Source organism: Rousettus aegyptiacus, unplaced genomic scaffold, assembly GCF_014176215.1.
Source record: "Rousettus aegyptiacus isolate mRouAeg1 unplaced genomic scaffold, mRouAeg1.p scaffold_m13_p_14, whole genome shotgun sequence".
NCBI classification, from domain to species: domain Eukaryota; kingdom Metazoa; phylum Chordata; class Mammalia; order Chiroptera; family Pteropodidae; genus Rousettus; species Rousettus aegyptiacus.
In genome coordinates, this window is record NW_023416289.1 from 34,174,445 (window position 1) to 34,189,484 (window position 15,040).

The 15,040-nt window shown below is 38.6% G+C and overlaps 1 pseudogene; it reads left to right on the forward strand.

Moving 5' to 3' along the window:
* The first annotated feature begins 461 nt into the window (after positions 1–461).
* On the forward strand, positions 462–1,083 carry LOC107502292 (annotated as a pseudogene).
* Positions 1,084–15,040: the final 13,957 nt, after the last annotated feature.

A 15,040-nucleotide genomic window follows, 5' to 3' on the forward strand; every position in this document is an offset into this window, starting at 1 on the left:
TAAAGATCCTCTGCATTCTGCATGTTCATCACCCCTACACCCTGGTAACTAATCTTTTTACTGTCTCCAGAGTTTTGTCTTTTCCATAATGACCTAGAGTTACAATCACAACAGTATCAGCCTTTTCTGTTGGGTGCCTTTCATTTAGTCATATGCATTTAATTTCCTCCATGTCCCTCTGTGGCTTGGTAGCTCATTTCTTTTTATTGCTTAATAATATTTTGTTGTCTGAATCAACCAGTTTATTTATCCATTCACCTCCCAAAGGATATCTTGGTTGCTTCCAACTTTTTGCAATGATAAATAAAACTGCTGTAAACTTCTGGTCCAAATGCCAGTATTGCTGAGGTCAAAAAACACTTGTTTATATGAAGTGATAACATCTACTCTTTGTATCCTAAAATTTTGAACTCATCTTCTTTTTTGCATCTCTTTTTTAAATAAATGAATAAGATCTTTCCATGGGCATCTCTCGGGACAACTGGCACAAGCATCACAAGATCATGGGCAAGATAAAGCCCTACCACAAGAAGCAAAAATATGAGCTGGGAAGCTCTGCTGCCAACACTAAGATTGGCCTCACCACATACACACAGTCGGGGTCTGAGGCTGCAGCAAGAAGTACTGTGCCTTGAGGCTGGACGTGGGGAACTTCTTGGGCTCTGAGTGTTGTACGTGCAAAACAAGGATTATTGACGTTGTCTACAATGCATCCAACAATGAACTGGTTTGCACCAAGACTAGTAAAAAACTGCTTTGTGTTCATTGACAGCACACTGTGCTGACAGTGGTATGAATCCTACTATGCACTGCCCCTGGGCCTCAAGAAGGGTGCCAAGCTGACTCCTGAGGAGAAAGAGATTTTAAACAAAAAATGATCAAATAAAATTCAGAAGAAATACAATGAAAGGAAAAAAGAATGTCAAAATCAGTAGTCTTCTAGAGGAGTAGTTCCAGCAGGGCAAGCTTTTTGCATGCATCGCTTCAAGACCAGGCTAATGTGGCTGAGCAGATGTCTATGTGTTAGAGAGCAAGGAGCCGGAATTATATCTGAGGAAAATCAAGGTCCAGAAAGGCAAATAAATCCTCCTCCTATCTTAGCTCCTGGAATAAAGGTGTTTATTGGGTTCTGAAAAAAAGAAAGAAAGAAAGAAAGAAAATTTAATTAGCCTGGCAGTAAACACTTCACTTAATAAATTTTAAGAGTAACCAAATTTTTCATTCCTACAGGAAACCCTGCCCGGCTACCTTGTTTGCTTTTGTTGTTGTTGTTGTTGTTGTTGTTTTAGCATATATACTAGTACATAAAATGTATTTATGTAAAAATCGTATTTTTCTGCTAGAAATGGATACTCTAGAGAACAAATCAATTATCAGGAAGGTCTGAATTAATCAGAGGATCCTCCAAACATTCCCTTCCAAACTTAAACTCTATTCCTCTCTGCAATGCTCTCTTTTTAATCTCCAGAGAAAAATGAAAGACAAAAATAAGATGCCTTCATAAACTGATGCCTCTGAGGCAAAGGGCATTTATTCATATAATACTTGGGTTCACCTGCCTGGGTTCTTGCTGCCCTCATGAACCCAGCATCTTGTGGGTGATTATGGCCTTGGGTGCCCACTTTCTGTGTGTTGCTTTGCACTTTGAGGAAAACCGTACGGTTTGGGAGACTTTGGAACAGCTAGAGGTTACACAGGAACTAGGTCTTCTCTGATGAGGCAGAAATTATAGAAAGATGCCACCTCAGGACCTGTCCCTCTTGTGTTGGCCCCTGGTCTGAGGTTGAGAATGAGAGGGCATGGCTTTCCATCCCACCGACATTGGCAAGTTTAGGGACCATTGGAATCAGTTAGGCTCAATTTGCAACTGTGCCTTTGAAAATTCTGTAACATGTGAGAAGCACATAAGGTGGATTCCTGGAGTGATTTGTATGTGGTTTACATTGTGATGTTTAAGTTGCTTCCAGTTGTTTGATGTGAAAGTAAGCTGGTAATGAGATGTCTTATACTTCACTCTTTTCTTGCACTTTTGTAATTATTTGCTTTGAGGAAAATTATTACAAGTAGGATCCAAGAGCTGCATAAATTGTGATGAGTCATGGGAACTCTATACATATATACCACTCAGTAGAATGGGGGACAATGAAGTCAGCACTGTTCAGACAGGGGTCACTGAGGTACAAAGGTACAAATGGGGCCTTTTCTGAAGAGTCCCAGTAAGGTAAGTTGAGTGTGTGAAGCCCTCTACACTGGATGTCCGGGCAGCTCCAAAGAAATTCTGCTTTTTCAAGGCTCTTGTCCATTTTCCTTTTGATCTTCCATTCCAAGACTGTCTTGGCTCAAAAAGAACAATAAATGAGCAATTTCCAGGTGAGTTTTTAAAAAAATCCACATCATCAAAACAAGCAAAGAAATGTGTCACCCACATTCCCACTGCTCAGAAATAAACTCTGCTAACATTTTGGTATATTTTACTCCTTCCTTTCTTCTATACCTTTATTAAAACATCGCACACTCTGATTTTTCCTTTCCTATCAAAACTAAAACATTTCAACCTGAAACGTATAATACTGTATGTCAGCTGTAATTGAAAAAAATTAAAAGAAAAATTCTATTGTAGCATCTTTAAATTTTCTTTAAAAATTTGTGGAAAAAAAAAATCCTAAAACATTTCAAGTCAAGCAAAAGCAACTCTTGACCACTACCCTCACACACCTGGTCTACTGCTGAGCCCCAGATATAATAGCATTGTGTGTGTAACACCCCAATCTGTTTTTTTAAATCGGTGTTTTAAAATTTTGTCCTGTGTACATTTGGAAGAGTTTTCATAAAACTGCACAATTAGCTGAAAATTCATAAACTGATAAAAGTCAGAATTGAGGTAAATTACAGCAATCCAAGGACCAGTGACAAACTGGATGCAAATGGGCAGATAATAATTCCCTCACGATTTTTCTTTCTCTTTTTCTTCTTTTTCTTTTCTTTCTTTCTTTCTTTCTTTCTTTCTTTCTTTCTTCTTTCTTTCTTTCTTCTTTTCTTTCTTTCTTTCTTTCTTTCTTTTCTTTCTTTCTTTCTTTCTTTCTTTTTCTTTCTTTCCTTCCTTCCTTCCTTCCTTCCTTCCTTCCTTCCTTCCTTCCTTCCTCCCTCCCTCCCTCCCTCCCTCCCCTCCCTCCCTTCCTTCCTTCCTTCCTTTTTTCTTTCTTTTTCTTTCTTCTTTCTTCACCCATCCATCCATCCATTTATTTATTTGTTTGTTTGTTTGTTTGAATTTATTTAATTTATTTTCCCCTCACAATTTTTAAAGTTCAGCAAGCTGGGACATATGTGCTAATACAAAATTGTCCTGTCTGAGACAACGTGTGTGTGTGGGGAGGGCGTTTTTGTGAGTGAGTGTGTAAGTATGTATGTAAGTGTGTGTGTGTGAACCAAACACAGCCAACTCTTAGAGGCAAAAAGATTTTCAGTTGCCAACTAAAGAGCTGGTTTTAGAAGTGTGATTTTCAACATTTTGGTTGATAAATAAAATGCTGATAAAAGCCCAATAGGGCTGGAACAAAAAGGGGAGTGTGGAGTGACCCAGGCGTCAAGTAGGAATGTAGTAGACAATGCCAGATGCCATGGTCCATGTGAAGGATGGATACTCTTTCCCCAGAGCAAGGAAAGCCACTAAGTTTGGGACCACACTATTCAGTTTCCACTCTTGACTATGGTAGTTCAGAAGGGGTCAGTCTAGATGTAACTCGAAACATTTGGAGGCTATTGCCTTCTACGTAAAAGATGGTTATGTGGATTCATGAAGGATGAAGAAGATGGAAACAGTTGGATAGGTTTGAGAAAGAGCCAAGAGGGAAAAGTGATGGGACTGGATACTGAGTGTAAGAATGCAGAGAAAGATGGCGGTATCATGAGTGAACTGTAAGGTTAGGACTTGCTAGCACAATATTTCAGCTATAATTGATTTTCCCTCAGCATATAGCATGCAGTGAATAGTACATATGGTTCAAATAGTACATATGGTTTGGTGTAAACAAATCCCTGTATTCCAGGCCTCAGGACTCAGTGGCATCTATATATTGATTGGGAATCTGTTGTCACAGGGAAGGGTGACCTTTGAGGACATTGCTATGGATTTGACCCAGGAAGAGTGACAACAGCTGAGCCCTGAACAGAGAAACCTGTACAGAGATGTGACACTAGAGAGCTATAGTCACCTAGTCTCCATGGGTGAGTACAGCTTCCTGGCCAAGGGACACAAAGCTGAAGTCTGAAATGAATGGGCACTCACCTGTGTGCCTCCCTAGCCTTGGCTTTTAGGTGGTTTTTGCTTTGGGTGCATTCATGGCAGGACTGGGGCTGGGGAGAGGCACAAGAGGGGCACAGGCCATTAGTTTAAGGAATCCTCAGGCTCAGGGTCATGCTATAACCATGAGAACGGCGGCCTCTGTCAGGCCGCTGGCCTAGGCCTCTCTCTTCATCCCAGTCCTGGCCTTGAGCTCTGAAAAGCTTCATCCTCCAAGAAAAAAAGCATTTCTTTGTGTTTTTTTTTTTCATTTTTTTTTAAACTTATTGGGCTAACATTGGTTAATGCAATTATATAATTTTCAGGTATAATTCCCCTCATCCCTGATTTTGTTTATTTGTGTCCTCTTTTTTCTTTAGTGAGTCTAGCCAAGGTTTGTCAATTTTATTAAACTTCTCAAAGAACCAACTCCTTGTTGTATTCATTTTTTCTATTGTTTTTGTTTGTTTGTTTTTAATTTCATTTATTCCTGCTCTAAATTTGGTTATTTCTTTCCTTCTGCTAACTTTAGGTCTCATTTGTTCTTCCTTTCTAGTTTTTTAAAGATATTCTTCCTTTCTAGTTTTAGGTTGTTTATTTGGGTCCGTTCTTGTTTTTGATGATAGGCCCGTAATGATATGAACTTTCCTCTTATGACCGACCACTTTTGCCATGTCCCAAGAGTTTTGATATGTTGTACTATCACTATCATTCATTTCTATGTATTTGTTTCTCTTCTTTTCCTTCATTGACCCAGTTATTCTTCAGTAGCATGTTGTTTAATCTCCATGTATTTGTGGTTCTTCCTGCTTTCTTTTTGCAGTTGATCTCTAGTTTCAAAGCATTATGATCAGAGAATATGGTTGGTATGATTTCAACCCTCTTATATTTGTTGAGGCTATCTCTGTGTCCCAGTATGTGGTCGATTCTTGAGAATGTTCCACATGCACTAGAGAAGAATGTATAAGCAGCTGTTTTGGGATGGAAGGCTCTGTAAATGTCAATTATGTCCAGTTGGTCTAATGTGTCATTTAAGGATGTTATTTCCTTATTGATTTTCTGTTTGGATGATCTGTCCATATCCAACAGTGGGGTATTTAGGTTCCCTACTACGATAGTGTTTTGGTCTGTTTCTCCCTTTAGCTCTTCATACTTTGGGGCTTCCCAATTGGGAGCATAGATATTAATAAGTGTTATGTCTTCCTGGTACATGATTCCCTTTATCATTATGAAGTGTCCCTCAATATCTTTCTTTACCTTTTTTATTTGGAAGTCTATTTCATCTGATATTAGTACTGCTATTCCCACTTTTCTCTGAATTCCATTTGCTTGAAATATCATTTTCTACCCTTTCACTTTGAGTCTATATTTGTCTTTGGAATTGAGATGTGTCTCCTGGAGGCAGCATATAGTTGATCCATTCTGCAACTCTGTACATTTTTATTGGTGAGTTCAGTCCATTTACATTAGAGTGATTTTTGAAATATGAGGTCTTCTTATAGCCATTTTATCTTTTGCTTTCTGGTAGCTCAGTGTTTCCATTGCTTCCTTGTCCTTGTGTTTCTGTTTTCTTTATTTGTCTTTTGTGGATTTTGCTTCTGGTCCTTCTTGTTTTACATTATATACTTCAGTTCTATATCTTTGGTGTGTGGTTACCATTACGAATGTGTAAAGGATAGTTATATATATACAGTCATCCATTTTCTTCTGCGCATGCCTTATCTCCTTTCTCCTTTGCGAATTTGGACCTTTGAATCCTCCCCTCTTCAGTCATTGTTACCTCAATTCGTCCCTATGTATGCTAAATGTTCATCACTATCTTGCTGTTGCTTTTCTCTTCTTATTATTGAAGTTTATAATGCCCTGTTCTTAGTAAGGGTTGCATGCCTCTGCTTCTATTTGCCTGATAGTCACTTTACTCCTAATTATGTATTTTTGTTGTTGTTGTTATTTTGTTTTAGATGAGCTGACCCCTTTCAGTATTTTCCTGTAGCGTGGGCCTCGTAGTGGAGAATTCCCTCAATTTTTGTATGTCTAGGAAGGTCTTAATTTCTCCTTCATATCTAAAGGAGAGCTTAGCTGTATACATTATTCAAGGCTGGCCGTTCCTTTCACTTAATAGTATAAATATTTGATTTCATTCCTTTCTGGCTTGAAAGATGCACTGAGAGGTTTGAGGATAATCTAATGGGTTTTCCTTTATAAGTTACTGTCTTCTTCTCCCTGGCCGCCCTAAGAGTTGTCTTTGTCATTGATTTTTGGTAACTTTAATACAACGTGTCTTGGTGAAAGGCTTTTTGGGTTGAGATAATTGGGTGTTCTGTTGACTTCTTGAATTCCAAGCTCCAGTTCATTCCTTAGATTTGGGAAATACTCGTCAACTATTTGTCTGAAAATGATTTCTAGTCCCTGCTCTTTTTCCTCACCTTCGATAATGCCCATTATTCTTATGTTTCCTCTCCTGATGTTATCGGCTAGCTCTTGTATTTCTCTTTCATTATTTTTCATTCTTCAGTTTCTCTCTTCTTCCTTCTGATTTATTTCTAGATTTCTGTCTTTGATATCACTGATTCTTTCCTCCATTTGGTCAACTCTGTTTCCAAAGCTTGCTATTTCATTTTTCAAATTTTGCAGTGTGTTTTTTTTTAATCTCCAGAAGATCTATTTTGTTCTTTTTGAGGGTTTCAATCTCCTTGCTCTGCTCATCTAGTTGTTTTTTCAAGTCCTCAAATTGTTGATATGACTCGTTTAAGAACTCACTGAGTTTTTTTGGAAGTACCATCCTGAATTCTCTGTCATTTAAGTTGCATATTTCTATGTCTGTAAGCTTATTTTCTGGAGATTTTTCTCTTTCTTTCTGAGATGCCTTGTCACCTTGGTTGTTCATGGTGTTTAATGGATTATTTCTCTGCCTGTGTATTAATGGAAATGTATACTGCTTTTTTTCCAGAAAGATTTATTAAAGGTCTCTCTTTAGCCTGCTGCAGAGAAGGCACTTTTCTTTTGATTTCCAGTAGGTACTGTCAAAGCCTCTTGGATCCCTGCTTTATATAAAGCCTTAGTAATGTCTTTTTTCTTGTAGATGTTTAATCACATTCACTACCCTCAGTTTCAGTCCCTGTCAGTGTTAGTGACAGTTTCAGTAGTTTTTTCTCCGATTCCCCTGGGCCTTCATGGCAATTAGTCTCGGAGGGTATGGGGTGAGGAGCCCTCTGTTTTGGGGCATGGGGACTGTGGCTCAGCCTTGGTGGTTTTGCAATCACGACTGGTAAAAATTAGCTGTGATTTTCTGCCTTCTGCCATGATGACTGGGTCCTGCCACCATGTGGAGCTCACAGCTTTCCCAGGCAGGGGTGGTCAAGGAACTTCCTGCACCTTCTCCCCTCCCCCTACTCCTACAGGTAGCTCTGGTGACTGCAAGAGGCAGCTCCTTTATTTCTCCCGACACCCAGGGTTCTGACCTGTGATAGCTCTTATGCACAGAACCCATGCTCAAACATACTGGTGTGCAGTTTTGGTGTTTTTTGTTGAGTTTTATATGTTTAGCTTATTGTTGTTTCAAGGAGAGAGACCTGGGGATGTCTCTCACTCTGCCAGGTTTCTCCAAACCTCTTCAAAGACAGAATTTAATACTATTCTCCGTTGAAATTTTTTTAAAAAATGAGAAATCTCCACAGTTTGGCTGCAAGGTTTATGTTATTGCTTTAAGTCTTTCTCTCCCCATTACTCCCTTCTCCGAGTCTCTCCCACTGAGTCGCATCTTAGATTTCTCCACTAGCGAGTCTGTTTCTCCCCTAAACCAATCTCTCTATCGCTAAGTCTATCCCCTGAGTCTCTATATCTCTGAATCTCTCCCCTTCAGAATCCCTGTATCTCCGAGTCTCCCTCACCAAGTCTCTATATTTCTGAGTCTTTCTCCCGATTCTCCTTTACTGAGTCTCCCCACCCCCACGATTATCTGTAACTGAGTCTTTCTCCACCCAAATCTCTATATCTCTGAGTCTATTGTCCAAGTCTCTGTTTCTCCAAGTCTATCCCCAAAGTCTCTATGACTGTCTCCCCCAATTGACTCTAAATCTGAGTCCATCCCTCGAATCTCTATATTTCTGAGTCCTCGCCAGTCTCTATCACTTAGTCCCCAATGTCTCTATATCTGAGTCTCTCCCCCAAGTCTATCTCTGTCTATCCCACCCAACTGAGTCTCTATATCTCTGAGTCTCTCCTCCCTGAATATGACTCTGTCTTTGAGTATTTCACTACCAAATTTCTGTATCACTGAGTATACCTCTGAATATAACTCGCAGACTCTCCCACAAGTATTAGTATATCTGAGTCTCCCTCCTCTCTGAGTCTCTCCCCATGAGTCTCTGTGTCTCCCCACCCCCCGTCTCTATATCTCTGAATCTCTCCCCCACAAAGTGTCTATATCTGAGTCGCCACCTGTTTCTATATCTGTCTCTCTCCCCTCCCCAAGGATCTATATATCTCTCTCTCCATCTCATTATATTCACCAAGAGTCTCTCCCACTCATCTCAAAGAAGGAGACTTAGATACAGAGAATTGGAGGGGGAGACTCAGAGCTTTAGAGACATGGTGGTGATGGGGAGATAGATCTAGAGACTGGGGGATCAGACAGAAACTTGGAGAAGACTCAGATAGAGAAACTTGGGGGTGGGGGTGGAGACCCAGCTATAGAGACTTGGGGGATAGATTGATACAGAGACTCCAGGGATGGAGGGAGATACCCAGATATAGAGACTTAGGGGAGAGATTCAGAGATATAGCAACTTAGTGGATAAACTCATATTTAGAGAGTCGAGTCAGGAGAGACTGAGATAGAGATTTGGGGTTAGACTCAGAGATGCAGAGAATTAGAGGGGGGACTCAGAAATATAGGGACTCAGGGTGGGAAGAGACAGAGGTATAGAGACAGGGTGGGATCATACAGAGATGTGGGGGGATAGACTCAGATATAGAAAAGGGGGTAGAGAATCAGAGTTATAGGGACTCTGGAGATAGACACGGTGATAAAGAGACTCGGATTGGGGAGACTCGAATATAGAGACTTGGGAGATACCAGCCAGCTAGCCCGCCTGCCTGCCTGCCAGGTGTTAATGTCCCTATTTGAATAATTGGATGATTGGTTGATTATTTGGTTAATTGGATAATTGTATTTGACTAGCTTAAAAAGAGAATATCCTGGAAGGCTGTGGGTCTTGCTTGAAGAACAGAGAAGAAGACCGAGAAACCAGCATGGACCATTCGGAGGTCTGGTAGCACAGATGGACTTCAACTACTTCATTCTGTTTCCCCCCTTTTAATTCACATTCAGTGAGGGGGTGTATAAATAGCTCACTGTGGGAGAGCACTTCATAAGGTGGAGAGGATGGCTGAGTGTCATCTTGGAGGCTGGCTACTACAATCAGTAATAGTGATGGAGGGGTTGTGGAAGTGGATTCTCAGAAGTGGATTATTTACAATAAAGATAATGAACATATTCATCATCCTCAAAAACAAACACAACAACAAGAAGTAGATTCTCCTCCAAAACTGCCTAATGAAAGCAAAGCCCAGCCCAGCTCATAACTTGATTTCTGCCTTGTGAGACCCTAAGTAAAGAACCTAGTCGAACCTACCTGGTCTTCTGGCCTCTCAAATTGTGAGATGATAAATGGGTGTTGTTTTAAGCCTCTAAGTCTATGGTAGTTTATTACACAGAAATAAGAGTACTAAGTCAGAAAGGACCGTGGACTCTCAATTAGACAAGGAGGACCATAAAGTCAGGTAGTAGTCTAAATGTGCCAATAAGGTCACAGAATTATGTGTGTGAATTGTGTGCATTGGAGGGATGGAAGACCTGAAGGGACAGGGGCTAGTGATGAGAACAAGGACTATTGATATCAAGATTTCAGACATAATGCAGTTTCTGATGGTGACAAAATCTGGATGGATAGATTGGTAGATTGATGGATGTATAGACTGATAAATGTATAGTTGGATGGATGAATGGTTGGATGGACAGATGGATGGATAGAGAAAAAAAGAATGTTCCTTTAGAATAAGATATTCTAAATTGATCAGTTGTTTGGAAATTTAAAAGGCAAGAAAGTTCATCTTTTATTTCTAGTCTCAAATAAAAGAAAGATGAAAGATGAGTTAACTGCATGAATTAATATTTTAATTGCTTAAGTTAAATCGACTGGAAAAATCAGTTTTGTTTTTCTTTGGAAAACTTTTCATATTTTCAACTATAATACCTTTAAATTTTTTCTTAAAGTTCTTCAAATGTAGTTATAGTCCAAGAAAGTATCAAAAGTTTGGGCATTTTGTTTAGCTGTACCTTCAAAAAAAAACTCTTTAAAAACAAAACCCACCAAACATACAAAATTTCAACCAAATCATACCTAAGAACATATCCCAAGAACTCAGTTCATGTTTATAAACTGAATAACTGAAGTAACAATAAGATCTAAAGTGGCATCAGAATTAATATTAATTAATAAACACAACTTTAAAATATATCAACAATCTAAAAATGAAATACTCTATCTATGAGTTATGACAAATGTGAAATTATGTATATACTTACTTAAAAGATGGAATAAACATCCATCTTGAATCCTTAAGAGCAGTTAGCTCTGTATTGTCTGAATATGTCAAGAATCTTCAACTATTTTTTCCCATTGACCACATAACTCTGCTGCTGGGGAGTCTCCATAAGACTGGAAATAGCAAGGCACAAAACAATGTGTATACATGGATTTTTATGTAAAAATAGAAATGAGCTGAAAGTTTAATAAGCTCTGAATGGCAAGTACATTCTTATGTATCCATACAATGAAAATTTAAGCTGTCATTATAAGTTATGTCTCTAAAGAATATTTAATGAGAGTATGGGCAGTGCTGATGAAATAATGTTAAATGAAGAACATGATATGCATATAGGAATTTTGCCTGTTTTGTTTGCTGCTGGATCCCTGGCACCTGAAATAATGCTTTGCACATAAGAGGCATTCAGTTAAAAATTGTTGAATAAATGAATAAATGATAGTATGCTCACGATTCATTAAAAGTGTTTTTCATGAATATATTTGCATTGAAAAACATGGATGAAAATGCTCCAAAATACACATAAATTATTAAAATTAATCAGACACATTGGCAAGATTGAAGGATAAAGGGGCAATGTGACATTTAGCAGAAGTGCTTAGGGTGAACATCATCATCTTATTCCCAACCTCACAAAAAAATGTTTTCAGTACTTCACTGTTGCTTTTGATGTTTGCTGAAATTTGTTGCTGGTTTCCTAATTTTTTTCATCATTAATGGATGAGGATTATATCAAACTTTTATTTTGTTACAGTATTGATGAGTCATCTTGGTCATCATGATGTGTTACCCTTTTATACATTGTTGGATAGAATGTGGCAACATTTTGTTTAGAATTTATATGTTTATTTATGATGAGATAGGCATGCCATTTCAATCAAATAAAGCCTGACAGGTTAAAAATAAAAAAGATATCCCCATCTTTTGATCAGGAATGAGTGATCAGGAAGAATCCATTAGCATTTTCACATGAGACCCAGTGGCCAGATGAACCCTCAGCTCCCCAGAAATCCATGGAATTTTCATTGAGCTAAATGCCAAGCTAGACTCCAGGCAGTATATGCACCCAAGTATCTAAGGAATGGAATGAGATTGTGGAGGTGCCCATTTCCACACCTAAAACACTTAAGTAATAGCAATCTGTTTTTGTAAATTGTCATCTCTAGATTCTCTTATTAATGTGCTTTTTTCCAAACTGGGAGCCATCAGGGAGGGGCTGACCAATCTTGCAACCTCATTTATTTTGCTCTTAAGTCCTTCAACTGATTGGATGAGGCCCACCCATAGTATGGAAGGTAATTGGCTTTACTTCGTCTTCTGCTTTAAATGTCAATCATATCAACAGAATACCTTCACAGCAAAATTTCAATTGGTACTTAACAAATGGGGAACCATAGCCTTGTCATGTGGACTCATAAAATACATATAGATGTATAGAGAGAGGAGGAGAAAAAAAAACATCATTATAATATGTAATCCATTGATATTATAAAATATTTACATAAAATTTATATTTTAAATATATAGAAAATATATTATACAAAATATATCACATGAAATATATGATCTATATTATAAATTAATTAATGTTGGACCCAGACTGATACACAGGCCTAAGTTGATGTGATCTGATCTAGGAGAGAGAACTATGTACACAATACTTTTGAGAGGTACGTAGGCACTGGGAGAAGATGAAGTTGATTCAGTGGGACTTGCAGATGGACAGGAGGCAGGGACTCCAGAGAAGGAGATAAATGAGGAAACACTTCTGGGTTTTCGTTAACTTGGTGGATCTCAATGGCATTTACTGATCTGGGGCAGCCTAGAACAAAGTGGATGAGATTGAGGTGGCTACTGTCATCATCCGAGAGCTGTATGGGGCAGTGCGGACCATTCTGGGGGCAGCGGGAACAGAGGAAGAATTAGAGGGATGTTAGTGAGAGACAAAGTGAGGAGAATAAAAGCACAGAGAGCTTTTTCTCAGGGAGAAGGAACAGCTAAGACATTTTATTGTCTCTCCAGTGGTCAGATGAAACTCAACTCAAAAATCATCAACAGAATTTTCCACTGAGCTAGAGGTCAGGCTGGATTCCAAAATTTATACACATCCCATGTAATTAAGGAAGGAGAAGGTTTCTCTTAGGCACAACACAATGGGGACCGTATTCCAGACATATCTGTTTAAAATCACACTTGCCTGAATACCCACCTGTTTTGCAAATTATGCCTGGACTCAATCTTCCACCAGTTTTCATCCAAACTTTGAAAACTGACAACACTGAATTCTTTACTTAGAAGTGTTTATCTTGGTGTCCATCATACAGTAAGGGCTCAGTTAAATGCTTCTGGAATCAATTACCCTGATGTCATCAAGAAAGGAATGAAATGCTTTTTTTTTTTTTGCATTAACTCGTACCTTCCTTTTAAAAATATATTTTATAATTACCTAAGAACAAGTCTATATGTACATATGTAGACACATATCCATAAATAAGGTTGGATTGATAAACTCAGGTAAAAGTTCACTTTCATTGTTATCAAAGTCATCTCATTTATCTCATTTCACTTCTTGAAGTATGCATGAAGCAGCATGATTCTAGGCTCCATTTTACAGATGAAGAAACTGAGGCTTGAAGAGATTGTCACATAACAGCAAACGGCCACAACCACTTTGCTCAAACAGCTAACACTCCTTCAGCTGTGTCTCCACCTCCTGACACTGTATTCTTTAATCACGATCTCTTCATAATCTCACATAGGCCAGCAGCTTTGATCACAAACATGCTGATGGCTCGAAAATGCATATCTGGGTTAGACAGCCAGAATAGGGTTGTTAGATTTAGCAAATAATGATGCAGTATGACCAGTTAAATATGAATTTCAGATCAATAACAAATAATTTTTAATAAACTTAATTTTAGAATGAATTTAGCTCTAGAAAAAAGGTACAAACACCATGAGAGAGTGCCCAGTACCCCACACCAGTTTCTCCTATCAGCTAGGGCCTTACATTAATATGGTTGATCACAGCTAATGAACTAATATTGATACATTATCATTCACTAAAGTCCATACTTCATTCACAATTCCTTTGTTCTCACCCAATGTCCTTTTTCCATTCTTGGACTCCATGTAGGACACCACATTACATTTAGTTGTTACATCTCCTTGGGCTCCTCTTGGCTGTTTCTTAATCTTCTCATGATTGGACTGGGATTGTGAGTTTTGAGGAGGAAGATCACAGAGGAGAAGTGCCATTTTTATCATATCACAAGGGTACATACATACTGCTGATGTTGACGTTGGTCACAGGGATGAGGTGTATTTGTCAGGTTTCTCCACTGGAAAGTTATTCTTTTTCTAAACCTCCAATAAGGGCCTAATATACAAAGAACTCATATGAGTCAATAACAACAACAACAACAAAAAAACCCCAAATGATCCAATCAAAAAATGGGCAGAGGACCTGAACAGACAGACTCCTGAGAGGACATACAAATGGCCAACAAATTTATGAAAAAATGCTCAACATCACTAGCTATTAGGGAAATATAAATCAAAACCACAATGAAATACCATGTCACAACTGTTAGAATAGCTATAATCAACAGGACAAGTAGTAACAAATGTTGGTGAGAATGTGGAGAGAAAGGAAGCCACATACACTGCTGGCGAGACTGCAAATTGGTACAGCCCATGTGGAAAACAGTATGGAGGTGCCTCAAAAACTAAGAATTGATCTATCAAATGATTCGGCAATTTACCCCAAATATTTGAAAATCCATATCTGAGAAGATAATGCACACTAATGCTCATAGTAGCATTATTTACGGTGGCCAGGACATGGAAGTAACTGAAGTGTCCTATGATAGATGACTGGATAAAGATGTGGTACATATACAATGGAATATTACTCAGTCATAAGAAAGTATGAAATACTGCCATTTGTGACAATATGGATGGACCTTAAGATAATCATGCAAAGTGAAATAAGCCAGACAGAAAAGGTTAAAAATCGCGATATCACTTACATGTGGGATATAAACCTAAAAGCAACAAATGAACAGGAAAAACAAACAGAGATCGTGGACTTGGACTATAGACTAGTGGTTACCAGAGCGTAAAGAGTAGGGGAGGAGGGAGGAGGCAGAT